Source organism: Physella acuta, unplaced genomic scaffold, assembly GCF_028476545.2.
Source record: "Physella acuta isolate Inbredline_101_S28 unplaced genomic scaffold, ASM2847654v3 ptg000930l, whole genome shotgun sequence".
NCBI lineage: Eukaryota > Metazoa > Mollusca > Gastropoda > Physidae > Physella > Physella acuta.
This window is the reverse complement of record NW_026732447.1, coordinates 131,831-151,854: the sequence shown is the minus strand read 5'-3', so window position 1 is coordinate 151,854 and position 20,024 is coordinate 131,831. Positions and strand designations below refer to the sequence as shown.

At 36.4% G+C, this 20,024-nt stretch overlaps 1 pseudogene; it reads left to right on the top strand.

The window, feature by feature from the left end:
• The first annotated feature begins 1,635 nt into the window (after positions 1 to 1,635).
• The window catches only part of LOC131953556 (eukaryotic translation initiation factor 3 subunit J-like), a 30,018-nt pseudogene continuing 11,629 nt past the window's right edge, over positions 1,636 to 20,024 (top strand).

Genomic DNA, 20,024 nt, shown 5'->3' with positions numbered 1-20,024 from the left:
GACTGGAAAATGAGACGCCCACGTAGTTGCAGTCCAGGTCAAGGACAGACTAACAGGGACCCTCGAACCCAAACCGTAATCTAACTCTAACTCAGCAGAGAAAAACTCCAGCTAGAAAGAGAGGTATTTTTGCTCGAATTGTTATGAACGTAGGCCATCCCTTGGGCACGCTTGTTTTACATATTAATAATGAAGTTTCATTGCACACCGCTATAGCTCTGCCAGAATAAGTATTCTATTATTAATTTCCACTTGTTTTTGTACATTTGCTAGAATGATTTTTCCTCTGTTAATTTAATGTAATGTAAAATGACTCTACATTTTATCAATGTTGCTATATTCTGATTCTGATTATTTCAATTAATTTGAAGATATCTTTAATATTTTTTGTGCTCTCGTGATTAATTTAATTCGTTGATTTGAATTTACAACAAGTTCAGTTGCTTTATTGATGTTTAAAACGAGACTTCAATTTAGTTTGTTGTTTGCAGATATTATAATTAGAAAAGGTAGTCAAGGTTGCGTCTTATAGAATAAAAACTAACCGATAATATTATATGGAATTAAAGAAGTTCGTTAAGAGTAAGTTTTTTTTTTTACTTTTCAGAAATACAAATGAAAATAACATTCAGTTGGCAAAAATAGAGATTTTCACTTTATTTTTCTCTTAAGTGAACTGTTAATATTTAGATCAACATAACAATGATACAATTTTTTTTTACATTTTCTTCAAGAGCTATTTTGAAATCTAGACTTACCTCGTTTTCCAAACCAGTTCGCGCTGGCGGGTAAAAAGCAGACGGCGTTTAAAACCAAAAGGCAGACGACGGCGAAAACTGCTGTTCTTGACATTTTTTTAAAATTGGAAGCTGAAAAAGACGAAACAAAAAAAAACACTTTAAATCACAAATTAAATTTGAATACGATATTTTACGGTAAAAAATAGTAATATCTTAACCAATCTTATGAAACGAAATACAAAACTTCGCAGCAAACAAAAACCCCTTAAAAGCTTATTTGGCGTTACTTAGAAATGGAACAAATTTAGTTTTTTAATTGTACGTCTGGTGTATTATCATATAGGCCTAAAAATATTTTTTTAAAAATACGTCATCTCTAGATTATGTTACATAGCTTATCCTTCCAGTGCCTCCCACGCTAGTGCGATGGTGAATAGTTACTTAAAGATGGTGTCTGGTTTTTAATTAATTGAGTTGTTAAATGGGTAAAAAAAACAAGAGTTCAAGGGTTGTTGACTTTGTTTTTACAAGCTTTTATTTATCTTGCTTCCTCTGTCGCTAGTCTGTCGTCAGTCTGTCTGTCTAGATCAGGGGTCTCCAAACTACGGCCCGCGGGCCGGATGCGGCCCGCGAGGTCCTTTCATCCGGCCCGCGGAGATCCTTTGTTCACGGCAAAAAAATGTTTGTTAGAAGTGGTTGAGGTACTTTGCTCAGAAAATTCAAAACAATTTGAAACTCTAGCTTTGGGTATAAATACCTTTGCCCTCTGTGTTGCAAACATTGATGAAAACATTGTGACTCAAATAGAGTCGCTGGACAGCTATTCCGTGTTTTTGGAACAAGTACAGGGCAACAACTTGACGCACTTTCGCACTTTCAGCAGTGCAAAGTCTTCATGGCCGAAGCAACAGCTGAGTTCCCCACATCATTTGCATGCAAGATCATCAAAGACCCCCAGCTGCAGTTTCAGCAACGGTTTTCTGACTATGATTCAAACAGAAGAAGTGAGACTGCTTCACAACCCATTTGAAGATAATGTAACCAGTTGCCCAGATGAACTGCAGATGGAGGTCAGTGAATTGCAAGCAAATGACCTCCTAGAGACAAGTTCAAAAAATGGCGGGTGGGTTTTTGTGTTTGCCCAACGAGAACAAACTTGGACTTTGAGTGTGTTGTCAACTGGACAGTGTTTCTTTCAGACTTTTTCTCCTGGAAGGGGGGGGGGGGTGCATTTAAAATAGTTTTTATGTCTATATAAATTATATTTCTTTGGGGGGGGGGCACGGTGGACACAGCCACCCCAAAGGATGCATGGAAGAAACTCTACTCTGGCCCGCGAACTGATTTTTGATAGTTAAAGCGGCCCTCGGGCTGAAAAGTTTGGAGACCCCTGGTCTAGATCGAAACGCCCGAGCGATATTTCGGACACTTCTAACTGACAGATGCGGTTTGTAGTTGGTACATGGGTCGAGACATGAAGCTAATGCAATCTGACTTTAAATTTGACTTAATTGGATACCTAATTAATTTTTTATTAATTAATTAAAATTGTGTCCAAAATTAGTAGGCTATCTCATCCTACTATTCCGCACTATTATACACGCTTATCATGTTCATAGGTTGCGCAATGGTTTTTAGTTATGCAACTCTAATGCATTAAAAAATAAATTTAAAGTGCGGAAAAAAATCAACATAAAAAACGTTTTAATAACAAGCACTAAAACGTAAAAAATAAATGAGTTTCTTTAAATATAATGTAATACACTTCTATTTAAATCAATATAAAGAAAAGTGTGTGCCTCGTAAATATTAGTAAAGGTATCCAATAGATAATAAAGTGACTCACGCTTTTCTTTATAGTTATTTAAATAGTAGTGTATTTTATTATATTTAAAGAAACTCATGTATTTTCTACTTTTTAGTGCATTAGTATATAAAAGCTTGTTATCAAAACGTTTTTTATGTTGTTGTTTTTTTACAGAGACTGATGGTCACATTTTTAGATGTATTTCAATACAACAAAGCATTAGCAATTAAACAAACAGAAAAATCAACAATTGAACAAACCCAAACATCCGCGATTAAAGTAACATAAAAATCAAAGAGCTCAAGATAAAGCTATGATTTATAGGTAAGATCGTGATGAAACAGACACGATACATCGTTAAAATGAAAAAGAAGTGCGTCTATTTTAATAAGCTAAACATAGATTTAGCCCCGGGATTGCTAGATAATTTTCACTTTTATAATTTGCCCTTAATTGTTTGTAATCACACTTAACTAGCGGTTCTCAACCTTTTTTTTTAAATTGTCGCATATCCAAAAATGAATATGTCCTTATTTCTGAAGTTTAGTTCGTCTCCAGGGTTCTTCTTCTTCTTCGTTCTTAATTTTTTTTTAGTGTTGGAAGGGATCGAGCCTTATTTGCCAGAGGGTTTGAACTCGAGACTTGTCTCCAGGGTTAATACTAACGTTAAATTTCGTTCGCTTTAGGTAGCTGTCCATAGCTGGCTGACCATGCGCCAGCGTGATAGAAAACTCTGGAGAGTTGTAGTTTGTGGCCCATTTTTCACTAAGAGAGATATCTCAAGCGAAATGTAGTATGCGGTCTGTACCTCAGAAGGAGTAACGGATGATAGTGAGGATGATTTTTCATAAGTAGATAGACATATCTAAAAAATTGAATCAAAATAATCCCGAAACCCTTGTTTGGGTGGTTTGGGTAGTGTGTCTAGGGTGTGTGTAAGTGTCGCATGACGGCGCCCAACCATGGAATAAGGTATAGAATAAGAAAATCTAGCTAAAATGTATAGGTGTTAACTATATAGCAATGCCGGACGAAAATTGTAGTTGACCATGTTAAAATAGACGATTATGATTCACTTTAGCGTTGTAGCATCCGAGTTGATCACGATCGCAAAGAGTGCTCATTGATTTAGCTTTAGCTCTTTGAATGTTATTTTATTTTAATACTCCGGTTTTATTTTAATATGATACACCTAAAAACGCAAACATCAGCCCACGAACATATTCATTTTTTAACTAACAAGACTCGGCTATTTACTTGTAACAGCATTACTCAATAAAACATTCGGTTATTTCATCTTTGTAACACATAACTCGGTAATTGCACTAACCGCGGAGCTCTTCCGCACAAGAACATGAATATTTGAATACCGTGTTTAGACGCTACTTAGAGCTATGCAATCCAGTATCCGGGGACTTGGCAAGACAATTGATACCTTGGTATCGCCCTCATACGTCAGTCTTACTTTACCGCGTTACTGGTTTGTTAAAAATAGATGAGACAGGGGGGTAACTCGATGATGAATGAATAATATGCAAGCAGGACGGGGTCAAAAGTTGAACAATATACCAAGGGAGGTAACTCGAGCTAAAGTTTCAAGGGAAGCAACTTCAAATGAATATGAAAAGACCAGAAGTCTTCGTTAAAATATCACAAATGGGTATATGGTACTCGATGAAACTTCTGTTATTGCGGTAACAGATATGTTGCCAGGGTGTGGTAAAAGTGTCAACTACAAAGTAATAAAATACCAAGGATAGAAATGGTGACAATGCCTCTCAACAGAAATTGTTTTATCATAAATCATAATATGAGAAGAGTAGTTAAAATCCGTAAAAGAGTTCTTATAAAAAAGATCAATAAATACACACACACACACAAACACACACACATATATATATATATATATATATATATATATATATATATATATATATATATATATATATATATATACATACATATATATATATATGGGGGTGGGTTGGGGGTGTTGATATGATAAAAGGCAATACATATATATATATATATATATATATATATATATATATATATATATATATATATATATATATATATTGGTATATATATGGCTAATGTTACGCATTTGAAACTCCCAAGAGAGATAGAGTAATATTAACCATGAAGACATAACGCAGAGTGAAATGTCAACACCTCTGTGTGTTTTAATGTGCTTATGCTTAAGTCCGATGTGATCGAAATATAATCCCCCATCAGATGAGTTGGGACTGCCCTCCCCCTGTCAGCTTGTGTCCCGTGCAGCGTCCTAAAACCTGCAACTTGTTCGGCTCACGATCACGTCGATGATCGCTTGATAGTTGGAAAAAATACCCCGGGAATTCTTAAGGTGTGATCACGTTGACAGCGTGACAGGGCACGGTCACGTCTGTGGGGGGTTCATATGTCACGCGGAGTATTTTTTTTATGCGAGTCATTACGATGAATAATCTCGAGTTCGGATGCCGGGTTCGAGTCTGTAAAACTTCCCTGATTCTACCAGGTATGATTTTTACCTAACTCACGTTAGGGGAACAAAGACGGCCGGGCATAGTGCTGACGATAATATTATCTCAAATGCCGAGATCACTGAATCAGATGAACTCTACTTCATCTGCCCATTATGTCTTGGGTACGAACATGAAAATATGGTAAATTCCCGCATTCGGAGCTTGTTTTAACTTGCTTGGAACAAATTGGAGCATCGCAAATATGTGCAACAAGAAGCAACTAATCTTTAAAAACGACCTTATTTTATTCGAAAAACAAAAACCCACCCACACTCTTTCGAAATTAGTACCCTGAATTTATTTTTTTAAACACAACTCTCTTCAACAATTCACCTCAAGCTACAGAAGTTTCACATAAGGAACGATTCAAGTATCGAACTTTCAAAAAGTCCAAGATTTACTATCGACAGTTCAAAATACGAACTGTTTATCAGGATAGAAACGACGGAACGGGATAAGAGCGGAAATACGAACACTATGGTTTGGGATACAGGTAATACAAAGTCAATCAAGTTCGACTATATTTTTGGTGGTTTTAAGTACGATACATAGGACGGCATGGTCTAGCGATAGAGAGTTAGACTGCTAACCCGAAGATCACGAGTTCGAATCCGGTTCGAGTCAATAGAATGTCCGTGAGTCCACCCAGCTCTGATGGGTAACTAACTCATTTTGAGGGGAAAAAAAGGCGGCGGGGCATAGTTGCTGACCATGCTATTTTTTTTAATGCCGAGGTCATCTGGAGTAGATGAACTCTACTTCATCTGCCCCGTGTGTCTTGGTCCCGAACGGGTTATAAGGAAAATACAACGCAATTGTAAATCATACACTATTTGTAATCGTATTGCTTGTAATGGAAAATACAACACATTAGTAAATCGTACAATATTTGTTTGTAATCGTTTTGCTTGTAACATTCCTATCTCCCCACTCAATGTTTACCGTCTCAAATTATACTACATAAATAATTTCACGCGAATCGCGTCTGAATTATTAATTCCCCCTGCTAATTGCTGCTTTTATCGGAGATGGAAAAATTCCTGAAAACAAAAGATCCTATGATGTGTTTGCCTGCGTGCCAACGGAATCAGCAGACAAAAGTGTGGCAGACTTTTAGATACTGATTTTGTTCTACGTAAATATGTTTATTTCGTCGATTTATGAATGTTATACATGTTAAACCCATCCTCAACACTATAATTATTTTGCGGTGAGATATTTTGTCTGGTATCATTTGTACTGATATATTTTGATTGATATCTTTTGTCATGAGATCATTTGTCCGTGATATATTTTGTCTGGGATATTTTGTTCGGAGATCATTTATCATGGAACCTATGTTTAATTTTCGTAATTGAGTGCCCAGGCTTTTATTTTTAGTCATACCATAATATAGCTTTAGTAGAGTTACACCATACTAAATTTTATTTTTTTAAAACTTTTTTGTGCATTTATTTTTAAATTTATGATTTTTTTTTTGTGATTTTGTGAATATAATAAAAGCACTTTTCGGTAAAAAAAATATTTTTAATGTGAGATTTATGAATATTTTTTACGGGTTCTATGAAGGCAAAAATGACAAAAACATAATGTCTAACCAAGTCCACAACTACAATAGAACCCATTTTGTCAAACTCTTTTGAGTCAATTAGTTGTCACGTTAATAAATACAGTGATCTTTAGATTGATTTTGTTTAACAAAAGTGAAGGTAATATATTGTTGCCTTGTCATTCAAATATGTACATCGACAGCGTATGAAATGTATGACTGCTGTTTATTGGTAATATAGACGATGATAGAAAAGGCAGAGAAGCCGGTGATATGATTAGTAATAGTCTAGTCTATGGCAATTATCTCCCTTGAGATTAATCTATTTTCATGTAAAACAATCTTTCAAGGGAGACAAATATAAACCAATTTTTAAAAAATGAGTAAAAAAATAAAATAAATGCGTACTGGAGAATTTAGAAAACATATTTCATTAAAATTGTTGAGTAAGCAAAATTGTCATAATTGTTATGGATAACATACTTTAAAGTTGAAAAGTATATAATTAATAATTATCTATAATTATCTACTGAGCACTCTATAGTTATCACATAATGTTCTTTTTAAAACATAAATTTACCTTAGGCAAATATTATTCACTTGACAATTCCAAATCTATTTAAAATATGAGCTAGTTGGTAAAACCCCTCTCTCCGCACCTCCCGCATTAATCAAACCACGGGACGGAGTGGCCGAGCGGCCGAGAGCTAGAATGCTAACCCGTAAGTCTCGAGTTCGAATATGGGATTAAGTCAGTAGGCCGTCCCTGAGTCCACCCAGCTCCCAACGCACCTAACGTACTTAACGTTAAGGAAAGTAAAGGCGGCTGGGCATAGTGCTGACCACATTAACTCTTTAAATGCAGAGGTCACAGAAACTAGTGAACTTTTCATTACTTAAAATTTAATTTGCTTTCATAAAAACTAAACACATAATTTAAACAAACCATAACATTTTGTTACTTTCCTCAGGACATGCTTCACTGCTCCATACCCCCCCCCCCCTTACCACCCCCTCTTTAACAACTCAGCTTCCGCTCCACACTGGGATTCTAACTCTTCAATTGTACATATTTTACATATATCCCTTTTACTGTTCATCCTTTAAAATTTAGTTCATGTCAAACTTGTTACAACCACATATATGCCGTTATTTAAACATTTATTATATACAGATGTAGAATTGTTCCGTTTCATTTAATGTTTGAAATTTTGTAAAATATGTTGATGTTGATTGTACTTGTTTTAAAGTAAAAATAAAAGTATTATAAAAAAACACGTCGTATCTATGGATTTGTAGAACTAAAAACACACACTTAACTAAGTTGTTGTGATTTTTTTATAGTAATTTCATAGGCGTGTCCCCGTAAACACAGTAGCGCCGTGAAAATTAATATTTATTTGTAAATAATTTGTTCATCTTCAAGTGTTTTTTTTTAAAAATAGGTGTTGATGTCAAAAATGAAATTAAAATTAATCTGCAGTTATTATTATTATTAACTGGACGGGATGGCTGGGGGGGGGGGGGGGTAGACTCCAAGACTGCTAAGCTGTAGGTGTTGAGTTCGGCTTGAATTCGTAGGATGTCCTGGAGTCCGCCCACACATGACTCATTGAAGGAAAGAAAAGGCGGCGAGGGCTAATAACTGACCACGCTATATTTTTTTTACAAGGATGCTGAGGGCCACGAAAACAGGTGAACTCTACTTCACCTGCACAACTATTCGTCCGGTTCCGAAAAAAGGGTACGGCAATCAAACAGGCGGGGCAGCCGAACCCTCGCAGATCTCTGGAATTTCGCGGTGCCGTCTGCTCCACGCGAGACCGCGATCGATTCTTCGGGTGTCTTCGGCAATCATAATCGACGTTAATTACGCTCGTGAGGTTAATTACCCCGTCACACACGCGGGGGGACATTCCATCCATAATGTATCGAGTGTTTCGATCATAAAGTAAAGGGTTAAAAGGGGAGGTTACTCTAAAGCTTTGACCAACCTGTGTACATGGAGATAACTCAAGCCAGCTGGGGACAGCCTTGTCTAGTGGTGGGCTTGTTACGAGTTCAAAACTTAAGCATGAGATCACACGCTGACCCCCGACTGACCCAACTGTCCTTCATGCCAAACGAGGGGATGCGAAGCATTAGGGCAGGGGTCTCCAAACTACGGCCCGCGGGCCGAATGCGGCCCGAGAGGTCCTCTCATTCGGCCCGCGGAGATCTTTTTGTCCACGGAAAAAAATGTTGCTGGATGTGGCTGAGGAACTTTGCCAAATAAATTCAAAACTATTTGAAAATGTAGCTCTGGGTGTTGTAGAAATTGGTGAAAACTTTGTGATTCAAGTATCGAAAAATGCAAGCAAGTTTTGCCATTTTTTACCTGCTTTTGGTGAATCACTGGACAGCTGTTCCACCTGCCCTGCATGTGTTCGTTAGAGGTGTGGATGTAGACATGAACGTAACACAAGAGCTGGGGGTGGGAGACGTTGTTTGAGGGGGGAGGGGGCTCCAACACCCCAATGAGATGCATGTAAGAAACTGGCCCCCGAACTAATAGTTAATACGGCCCTCGGGATGAAAAGTTTGGAGACCTCTGCACTAGGGGATACGGTGTGTGTAAGAGTGGGTGGGGGGGGGGTGGAGGTAGATCCACTGGTAGAATGTTCTCTTTCAAACCTGACGGTCTATAAGGCAAGTGAAGTAGAGTTCACTGGTTTCTGTGACCTCGGTATATGAAAAGATAGTGTGGTCAGCACTATGCCCAGCCACCTTTACTTTCCCTAACGTGAGTTAAATACACATCAGAGTTGGGTGGACTCACGGACGATCTACTAACTTGAACCTGGATTCGGACTCGATACTTACGGGTTATCAGTCCAGCTCTCTACCGCTAGACCACTCCGTCCCCAGATCCACTGGTATAAGTAATTAAAGAGTTGGCCAGATTTTTAAAAGTTTGCGGTAAGGTTAGAGAGAAAGTACTTTTTTTTTTTATTCATTGATACCATTTTAGTAGCGTGCGAGCCGGGGTGGGGGGGGGGGGGGTTGAAGGGAGGGTTAAAAGATCATGACGTCTTCGTTCTAATTGTAATATCGAAATAGATTTTCCACCAACAAAATGTATTCTAGCATTACGTGTCAACATGTTAAGCACCATGTGAAATACTAGGATATTTTGACTCCAATTTCAGCCTGCTTTTCTTTCTGGGTTTGCTTCCATAGCCTATGTTCACCAACATAGGCTGCAATCTGTAATACAGAAGTTGTTTACTTTTAAATTTTTCTATTCCAGATGGGTTGCTCTTCCCAGCTATTAAGCTACGGCTTCCCCGGGATCCGAACTCGGGACTTTTGGAGTTCGCAATCATACGCTTTGCTACATGACCATGTCGTTCCCAAATTAACTTGTAACGAAATCAAAAATAAAAAGTTAAGGTAAGGTGTAGTTGCAGCCCTTTGCTCACCAGGGGCCACAAAGGAATGATGATGATGATGATGATGAAGGTAAGGACGAAAAGGGCGTTTGTGTGTGTGTGTGAGTGTGTGTGTCGGGGGGGGGGCCAACTTATGAGGTATTTTATTAAAAAAAAGCCACACATTAAAAAACACGAATTGAACCTCTTTTAAAACTATCTCTCTATTCGCCAATCCCCCCCCCCACCTCACTCCAGTTAACTTTAATATACATATATTTCGAAAAGAAGATGTGATTAGATAAATGAAATCTTTCGAATAAGAAAACAATTTTCCCCTTTAGCAGGAATCGATTTCTATTCTAGAAATCGCCCATTGATTTAGAATTTTAAGACTGTTTTAAAGCCAGTCTAAAAATAGAGACGGGTAAACAGGCGAATGAATGGGGAGATACGTCGCTTGCCGGAACCGGCTTTCAGCAGCCACTCCCCCATGTTTTGTGCCGGTCTTCAAGGTCGGCTGGCTACGTCTATGACGTCAGAGATATCTGGACGCGAGGCTGTCTCAACGGTTCACGCAGAAGGTCAAATTTACATTTATAAATAGTAATCTATCTTTTAAGGTACGTAAAATCGGCGAAAGCTAGTAATGTCAAAGAAATTTGACTCATTGCTAACGCTTTAATACAAGTATATAGTGATATATTTATATCAAATATAATAGGCTGTTGAATTAATAGTCGAACGCATTGTCTAAATATATCACTATAGGCCAGAAATTAACTTCAAACAGCAGTGTTTGAGAACACGATTTGCTATACACAGCGGCCATCTGTATATTTGAGTGGTTTCCCCTGAAACTCTATCTCTAATATGCCAAATAAATAATTTAAAAAGATGGCCTCTAAGTAAACAAATTTGGTTCAATATGAATGGAATATCAGACTACCATATAAAACGATATATAACCATATATATATATATATATATATATATATATATATATATATATATATATATATAATTTTCGATTGATTTTGAACTAAATATTAATTAGCCTTATACATTTATAGCCTAGCAAAGAAAAGCAAATTTTTGGTGTTTTTTTTACTAAAAGTGGGGCGAAACACCAAGAAGTCAAACACATTTAAACAATGGCACTAATCCGTTAAGACGGCCATCTTTGAGTGACATCCCATAGGATTACGGCTTTTTAACTCCACCCCGCTTGTTAACATGGAAAGTTCCAGAATCTGAGTGAGCCCGCTAAAACAGTGGATCAGATGGTAGGTGACCTAATATAGCCTTAGATAGGACGCGGATTGATTAGGAGTTTTGGCTTCAAAGTGTATTGAATTATTGTTTTTTTCCCCATAATATAATTTTAAATTTCTTTTCTAATTACGAAAAAGCTGCGTATATTTTTTTTTATTATTTTATTTTTTTATTCAGAATATTTTTAAAAAATATTCTGAATTATGTTATTTCAATAAATCATGCATACATTTATTGTAATACAATAAATGTATTCATGATTTATTGAAATAGCATGATTCAGCACAATTTGTTTTTTAAATATGAAACTTAAATGTCACCATTGTTTTTTAAATAACGCATAACTGTTTAGGATAATAAATGCTTTAAAAAAATAATTCTTGTAAACAATGACCAAATTTGGGTGTATAAAATTACTTATTTCCGTCTTTCGAGGTACGAACTTTCAAGAAATAGCAGTAGACTTCATTTAGTTATAAAAAAATAATAATAAAACTCTCTCAAACAAGGGGGACGGAGTAGTCTAGCGGTAGAGAGCAGGACTGCTTAACCGTAGAGCTGGACTGCTTAACCGTAAGTCTCGAGTTCGAATCCGGGTACAAGTCAGTAGACAGTCCCCGAGTCCACCCAACTCTGATGGGTACCTAACTCAAGTTAAGGAATGCTGACCACCCTATCCCTTCATATACCGAGGTCACAGAAACAAGTGAAATCTACTTCACTTGCTCCATAGACCGTCAGGTTTGAAAGGGAAACTTTACTTTTTACTTAACTCAAACAAGAACGAAATCTTCTTAGATAATATCAGACGGTCTCCAGATTTCAAACTTAACGAGTCGTTAGTTGCCGTCTATAAATTATTAAAACGTTTCTTTTATGCTAAGATAAAACTCCACATCTGCTTCCATTATACAAACTCTGTTTAAAAGAGTGGGATTTTTTCTTTCTTTAAGAATGAGCCACGTCTTGCTAAAAGCGGCTATGAATTTATTTTCCTTTTAGATAAGCGAATCAAGATTTTTATTTTAGCGTCTCCAATTCTCATTAGATTGAACGTATAGAATTTTTTTATAACATGCCATGTGGGTATACCAAGGTTAGAGCCAAGAAGCCTATCAACGGATTAAATTGTATACCTTTTTTTTTTGGGCTAACCCAATATCTCTCATGATAATAGATCTCCGTTTCTTAATTTTTTAAAAGTAATTCTTCAGTAATTCTTCAGGGTCAGATAGACACAACATTTAGCCCGCCCACGAGATGTGAAAACAATTTTAGGTTGCGTCACATCTGCTGGTGCAACGTCCGCATGTTGCCGTCGTTTTTTTTTTGTTTTTTTTTTAGCATTAAATGAGTTAGAATCATCAAACCGATAATTTTACGAGTCAACCCAGTCTCAAGTGTACTAGAGTCATGTTATGGAAAGTAAATGTGGCTAGGCAAAGTGCTGACCACACAATCTCTTCATATGCCGAGGTCGTAGAAACAGGCGAACTCTACTTCACTTGCCCCATGGACCGTCAGGCTCGAAAGGGAACTTTTACATTTATTCAGTCGTTATGGGAACTAGCTTCATGTTAGGGATAGTAAAGGTCGTTGCGCATAAAAAGTCCTGAACAAAATATCCCTCCAAGTCCCGAGGTTAAAAAAAGAGCGGATCAGCACTACTTCTGTCTACTGGACTGTTAATTTCAAAAGGGTACTTCATACAATACTTAATTCTCAAAATCGATATATATATATATATATATATATATATATATATATATATATATATATATATATATATATATATATATATATATATATATAATATTATATATATATATATATATATATATATATATATATATATATATATATATATATATATATATATATATATATATCACCACTGTAACAAAATCCTGCCACCGTAACCGTCACTGACCATCGCTAGGTCAGTTAGGCAAGTTATCGATAATTATTGATCTGGATATCTGTAATGCTGTTGTGGGAAGAAGGACATCACCACAGCTCATTATATGTTCAGACACAGTAGACTATTCGAACTATGGATATTTCAACTCTTACTTGAAGCCCTTTAAAATAATGAACTAATGGGAGAAAAGGACTATGTTTACGTTGTTAAATTTGCAACAGCCTCTTTTATTTATAAAGAAGAATAGGTGACAACAAAGTGATGTTTTTGTATATGGTCTATCTTAATATTACTGCGAATAGCATCTACAAACACATCTTTGAAAAAAACAAGAGTGTTAAGCTGATAGTGCAGAGAAAATGTGGTGCAGTGCTATATCATACACTAATATTCAGCAGCTACTATATTTGCAATATAAAGTTTGCGATACTAGCAGTGTGCATATGTTGAATTTTAAGCTGGGAGTGGGGTTCTGACGTCACATGAGTGTTACATGTCGCACAATGATTATTAACTTTATCAATGAGGTATAATTACAATTTGTATCGATATCTCGATCTATACATTACAAATTGGTGTAATGATATCCCATTTCATGGGTGATAATAATAATTTATTCAGCCTGCTGTATCCATTTCGATGAAAACAATAGAGCAATAAAAAAAAAGATAAATGAAGGATAAAGTAATTTAGTTAAATGATCCGATGGGAAGGCATGGTTGAGTCATTGGTTGTAGAGGCGTGATTTAAAACGAGTCTATTGGACTGAATTCACTAACAAGGACTAAGTCCTACATGTAGGACTGAATCCACTCGTTAGGACTACTTTCGCCTTTAATTCTGAGTTCATCCACACAAAAGTGGTCCTTTAGGACCTGATGCAGAGGCGTAGCGAGGGGGGGGGACATATATCCCCGGGCGCCGACCTTAGGGGGCGCCAAAATGGGTTGGAAAAACAAATGAAAAGTTTGAGGGGGTGGGGTGTGTAAATCAAAAGTTCGAAGGGAGGTGCAAATCGAAAGTTTGAGGGGGGGAGTGCAAATCGAAAGTTTGAGAGGGGGGGGGGGGTGCAAATCGAAAATTTGGGGGTGGGGGGTGCTGCTACGCCTCTGACCTGATGTGGCCCACTTTTTAGGACACAGTCCGACCAGTAGGACCAAGACATCCACTCCGTAAGATACAGTCTACCGTGATGGACAAAATTCTCTAGAAGGACAAGCATAGAGTAGGACATATTCCAACCAGTTGGACCAAGTCCTCCGGTAGGACACTACTGGGTTCTCCTAGTAGGACATAGTCCACAAAGTAGGATCAATTCCTATCGAAGGACACGAAGTGTCCACTGTGTAGGACATATTCCACCAAATAGGACCAAGTCCTGTAGTAGGACACGATTGGGTCCTCCCTGTAGGACATTAGGACAGCTCTGGGTCCACCCTGTAGGACTAAGTCCATCAAGTAGGACCAAGTTCTATAGTAGGACAACACTGAGCCTGATATTACAAACGCTGGAAAAGTAAAACTTGTTACCGGAGTTCAACTTGTCGAAACTACTCGCTCAAAACACTACATGGTAATCACTCCAAGATTGCTATTTATTTTTAATAGAACGGATTCTTTTACTTTTATCATCGGTATTTATTAAGGAAATAACTTCACCTTTGAATTCACTTATTCTTCACAAGGCGTTCAACAAACTACAGCGCACTCGCTTAAAGATTTTTTTTTAAAGAACGCATTAGTTCAATAGTTTATCAATATTATTTATTCAACAATAAATTCCTCAATCAATTAAATCAAATGGTTTTCACTTCACAAGTCGTTCAACCAACTACAGGGTACTCACTTGAAGATTGTTATTTTGCTTTAAAGCACGCATTCTTTGACAAGTGTATCAATATTTTATTTATTATAGAATAAATTCCCCGTTCAATTAAATCAAAAAGTGTTTACTTCACAAGTCGTTCAACAAACGACAAGGAAATCACTTGACGATTGCTTTTTTTGGTTGCTAAATTAATTATTTCACCAATTAATTAATAGTTTTCATCAAAGTAGTAGCTTCACCTCAAAATCAAACATTATTCATACGAGAAAAGATGTAAACATACTTTTTTCTTAACCTTTTATTAACCTAAACTCACCACATCTAAAATTATATGATTTCAACTGTTAAGAATCGTTAATCGAATCCTACGTTAAATGTTGCTGTCGCTTTGCCGCAAATCTTTACGATCAACACAACTAACTTTCCTATCAACGTGAATTTTATATATGCGCCCATGCTATTATTTTCGTTAATAATTTCACAAAAACTGAAAACATTATCTGACTGACAAGAACACCACATCAAAAGCTTTGAGATTTAATTTTAATTGGGATATTTTTAACGTGTACAGAATTTTTGTTATAAAACAGAAAGGAGTTATGTAAGGATACATTCATACTATTGATCTCAAAGTTATCAAAGATAAAAAAAAAACGTAATTAAAAATAGTCTGATCATCAAAGTATAAATTTTGCATCTTTAAAAAGAGCATTATTAATTTTACATTTTTTTAAAATTGTTTTATATTGTTTAATTTTTAAAGTAAAACAGAAAATTTCATTAAAACAAATTGGCGAGTAATTGTTAAAGATTTTCTAGGTGGGAGATGAAGCTAGCAAGTTGCATTTATTGGCAGAGCCAGGGGCGTAGCGGAAGGGGGGGGGGGGCGGGGGTGCGGACCGCACCGGGTGACACCATTTAGAGGGGGGGTGACACCAAGGCAAAAAATAGCAAAATATATAGTGAAAAACTTGAGGGGGGGGGGGTGAAAATCGAAAGTTTAGGGGGGGGGGCGTTGCAAATCGAAAACTTGAGGGGGTGCCACTGGGCAGAGCTAAGGTAAATATTAACGTCGATGTCACAATCTTAATGCCGGTCTTTTGTTTAGGGTCGGGGTTTGAAACCCCGTGATCATAATATCATAAACATAAATTTTATTCCTCGGGAAATTATTTAAGATTACTAGTAGAAAAATTTGATTTAAAAAATTATTAGTTTACTTCCATTCAAGCGCATTTGATTATATGTTCCATAGTTAGATATTTTAAACATTTAATTTTTCAGTTACAATTTGCAAAATCATTTTAAAATATTAAAGCATCAAACTAACATATTACATACCAGATTTAATATAATAAAATGACTTGTGTACAAAGAAAGATTTTTAAAAATTACTTTCGTAAGTAAAATGATTAATTAAAAAACATACTGTCACAAGTAGTCTGATTACACTAATATTTTTATTGAGTGCGAACTATAAAATAGACTGTAGTTTATGTATCTTTTGTATCGGATTTGAAACAATAAAATCGAAACATACCTTGCTTGGATTACGACTGGAAAAGTTGTGTTTAGACAAGAGTAGATAACTCTGAATGATATTTCCTGCAGAGTTCACCTGGAGTTACGTGTCCTGTGTCTGTTGACGTCCTCTTTAGTTGAGTGAAGATTTTCTTTAAAAAAGTTGACTAAATTTGTCTTTAATTTTTTTTTCTACTGCTAAAAGTTTTAGTTGAAAACTTTGGTAGGCAGGACGGCAAACACGTCTGTTAGTTGAAGAATGGTTCAGAGAGTAGGGTTTTTATATCCCATAGTGACTCGGCTGACGGTGTTTAGCCTGCTTTAGCGCATGCGCGTCAGAGAGACACGTGGCGCGTGGGCTCACCGTTGACCGTTGTGTGGGGTAGGGGGGGGGGGGGAGAAAACTAAGAGAGGAGAAAAAAACATTATCCACCCACCAGAATAATAATACTAATAGTAAGGTGGATGTGTATATGTAACTAATACACGCAGAGGCGGAGCAAGCTAGGGTTGGGGGGGGGGGGGCTTGGCTGAATATTGTTATGTGCCCTGCGTCTATCGTGCCTTTGTTATAGTTAGCAAGTTAGAGGCAGTGGCGTCACAAGGTCGGGTGCTGCCCTTTTCCGTAACTGGAGGTGTCAATCAAACCCACTTCAACAATGTTTCATTTTTCTTCTAGTGTCACCCCTCTCGCAATATATATATATATATATATATATATATATATATATATATATATATATATATATATATATATATATATATATATATATATATATATATATGCTGTTCACCCCTGTGAGACCACACCCCCGCCCCCCCCCCCCCCCGCATTGTGACGTCACATGCTAGTCAATTGTCCCTAGAAATTCTGCTATTTATAGAATAAAAAAAAACTGTAAATATTATCTCCGTTTACCAATTTAATTGAGTGAAGCAGGTTTGAACAATCATGTTTCACACAAGTTATTCGGTAGATATTTGTTCCGATCTGTGTCACGTAGCTTGAAAATATCAATTTGTGTGACCCAGATGTCACTAAGGCACCTTAGTCACCACGAGTTGTGGATGGTGTAAATTGTGTTCATAATACTGACATCACCATCCGTACATACGCAGAGATCAAGGTAATAGATGAAATCTATTTTGCGTGTTTCGCTTGAAATCATTTGTTGCGGTCCATGAATTTAATTTGTTACAGATACTTTGGTAAGAGCAAGTTAGGCACGATGTAATATGTAATAACTCATTTGTCTAAAAACTACATGCATACACACGTGGAATTTAATATATATTTGTTCGAATCTATATCGATGATTGTAAACACACACAAAATATCTGGGGCCCTAATATCCTGCCCTATCCGCCTCAGAAGTAATCCGCCACTGAACGTAAGTTTTGGCGGGGTTATGGCGAAACAAATATGGATTAAACCACAGGGACACTCAATGTTTAAACAATATTGCTCTGTTGGGAGGTGGGTGTATTGCTCTGGTGGGGAGGTGGGTGTATTGCTCTGTTGGGAGGTGGGTGTATTGCTCTGGTGGGGAGGTGGGTGTATTGCTCTGTTGGGAGGTGGGTGTATTGCTCTGGTGGGGAGGTGGGTGTATTGCTCTGTTGGGAGGTGGGTGTATTGCTCAGTCGGGGAGGTGGGTGTATTGCTCAGTCGGGGAGGTGGGTGTATTGCCCTGATGGGAGGTGGGTGGATGTAATCTTGTAAGTGAGGTATCGATGGGAGGTCTGTTGTTCAGAGCAAGTATCTGTCCCCAATTAACATTCGGTTAAAATTAGATAGACTAGGTGGTATCTGTTGTTTATTCAAACACTCCGACTTTCTTCCCATGTAGCTTGATTGTGTGTGTGTGTGGTGTGTGTGTGTGTGTGAGAGAGAGAGAGAGAGCGAGTCTAGAGTTGAGTGTAACCAAGTAGAAAGACGCAATACACGATATTTTATAAGCGCATCGTAATGTAAGGTGTCTTTCTTCAAATTAAAGACGCTGTGCCTCCACCTTGTCGCTAGATAAGAAATTAGTTTCATAGACTTGGTAAAACTATACGTACATACATATAAATTGACTATTTATATCTTCTCACTTCTTAATCCCGTTCGTGCCCAAGACACATAGGGCAAATAAAATAGAGTTCAACTGATTCAATGACCTCGGCAGATGAAGGGATAGTGTGGTCAGCACTATGCCCAGCCGCCTTATGTTTCCCAACGTAAGTTAGCTACCCATCAAAGCTGGGTAGACTCAAAGACGTTCCACTGATTTGAACCCGGATTCGAACTCAAGACTCTCGGGTTAGCAGCCTAGCTCTCAAGCGTGTGTATATGCGTGAAGGTTGTATACATAATTAATAACTACACAATGCGAAATGCTCGAGTTTTAATAATTCGTCGCCCACACTGCCTATGTGCAACCTCTCACTAGTATTGAGCGACTTGATCCATCACGATATTTTGTTATGGAAGGTGGTAACGTTTGTCTTATCCTATCACCAAACTGTATATTTATAGAAGTATAAAATATTATAATGTGTGGGTACTATACTTTATATATATATAAGTTATATATATATATATATATATATATATATATATATATATATATATATATATATATATATATATATATATATATATATATATATATATATATATATATATATAAGGTATATATATATATATAAGGTATATATATATATAAGGTATATATATATATATATATATATATATATATATATATATATATATATATATATATATATATATTACAGAAATATATAAATATATATTTATATCGCTAGATATATTTATGTATATATATATATATATATATATATATATATATAATATATATATATATATATATATATATATATATATATATATATATACCTTATATATATAGTTTGTGCATTCTTAAAATTGTTATTGTTAGTTATTGACTGATTTATGGTTCTTTAAAATGTACACATTTTTAATCCCTAGCTATGATCTTTTAAATGTCAACTTCATTGTTCCAAAATGAGCCGTCTATAGCTTTGTTTGTACAGGTGTTTGCCTACAGTAGTTGCCAGATAGAATCGTTCATCAAATGTATTAAGAAAGTTCTTTGTTCAGGGTTATTTTTAAGGTGAAACATGTTCGGATGGCATCCTAGTGACCCCAGCACTCCTCCTCTACTCCCCCCCCCCCACAGCTGTCTGAATCAATCTTGCACATAATATGTGGGTACTCTTGTGTAACATAGATACATTTTCCTACATTTTTGTCTACCATGGATTTTAATTTGTCCTTAAAGTTGTGTTTTCCATTGATATTGTATTTCTATGTTGCTTTATGTTTTGAGAAAAAACAAAACAAAACAAGTTTCTATTAATAGCGCTGAGTTCCCAGACGATACTTCACTTACAATATACACCCCACCCCACCCCTCTAACC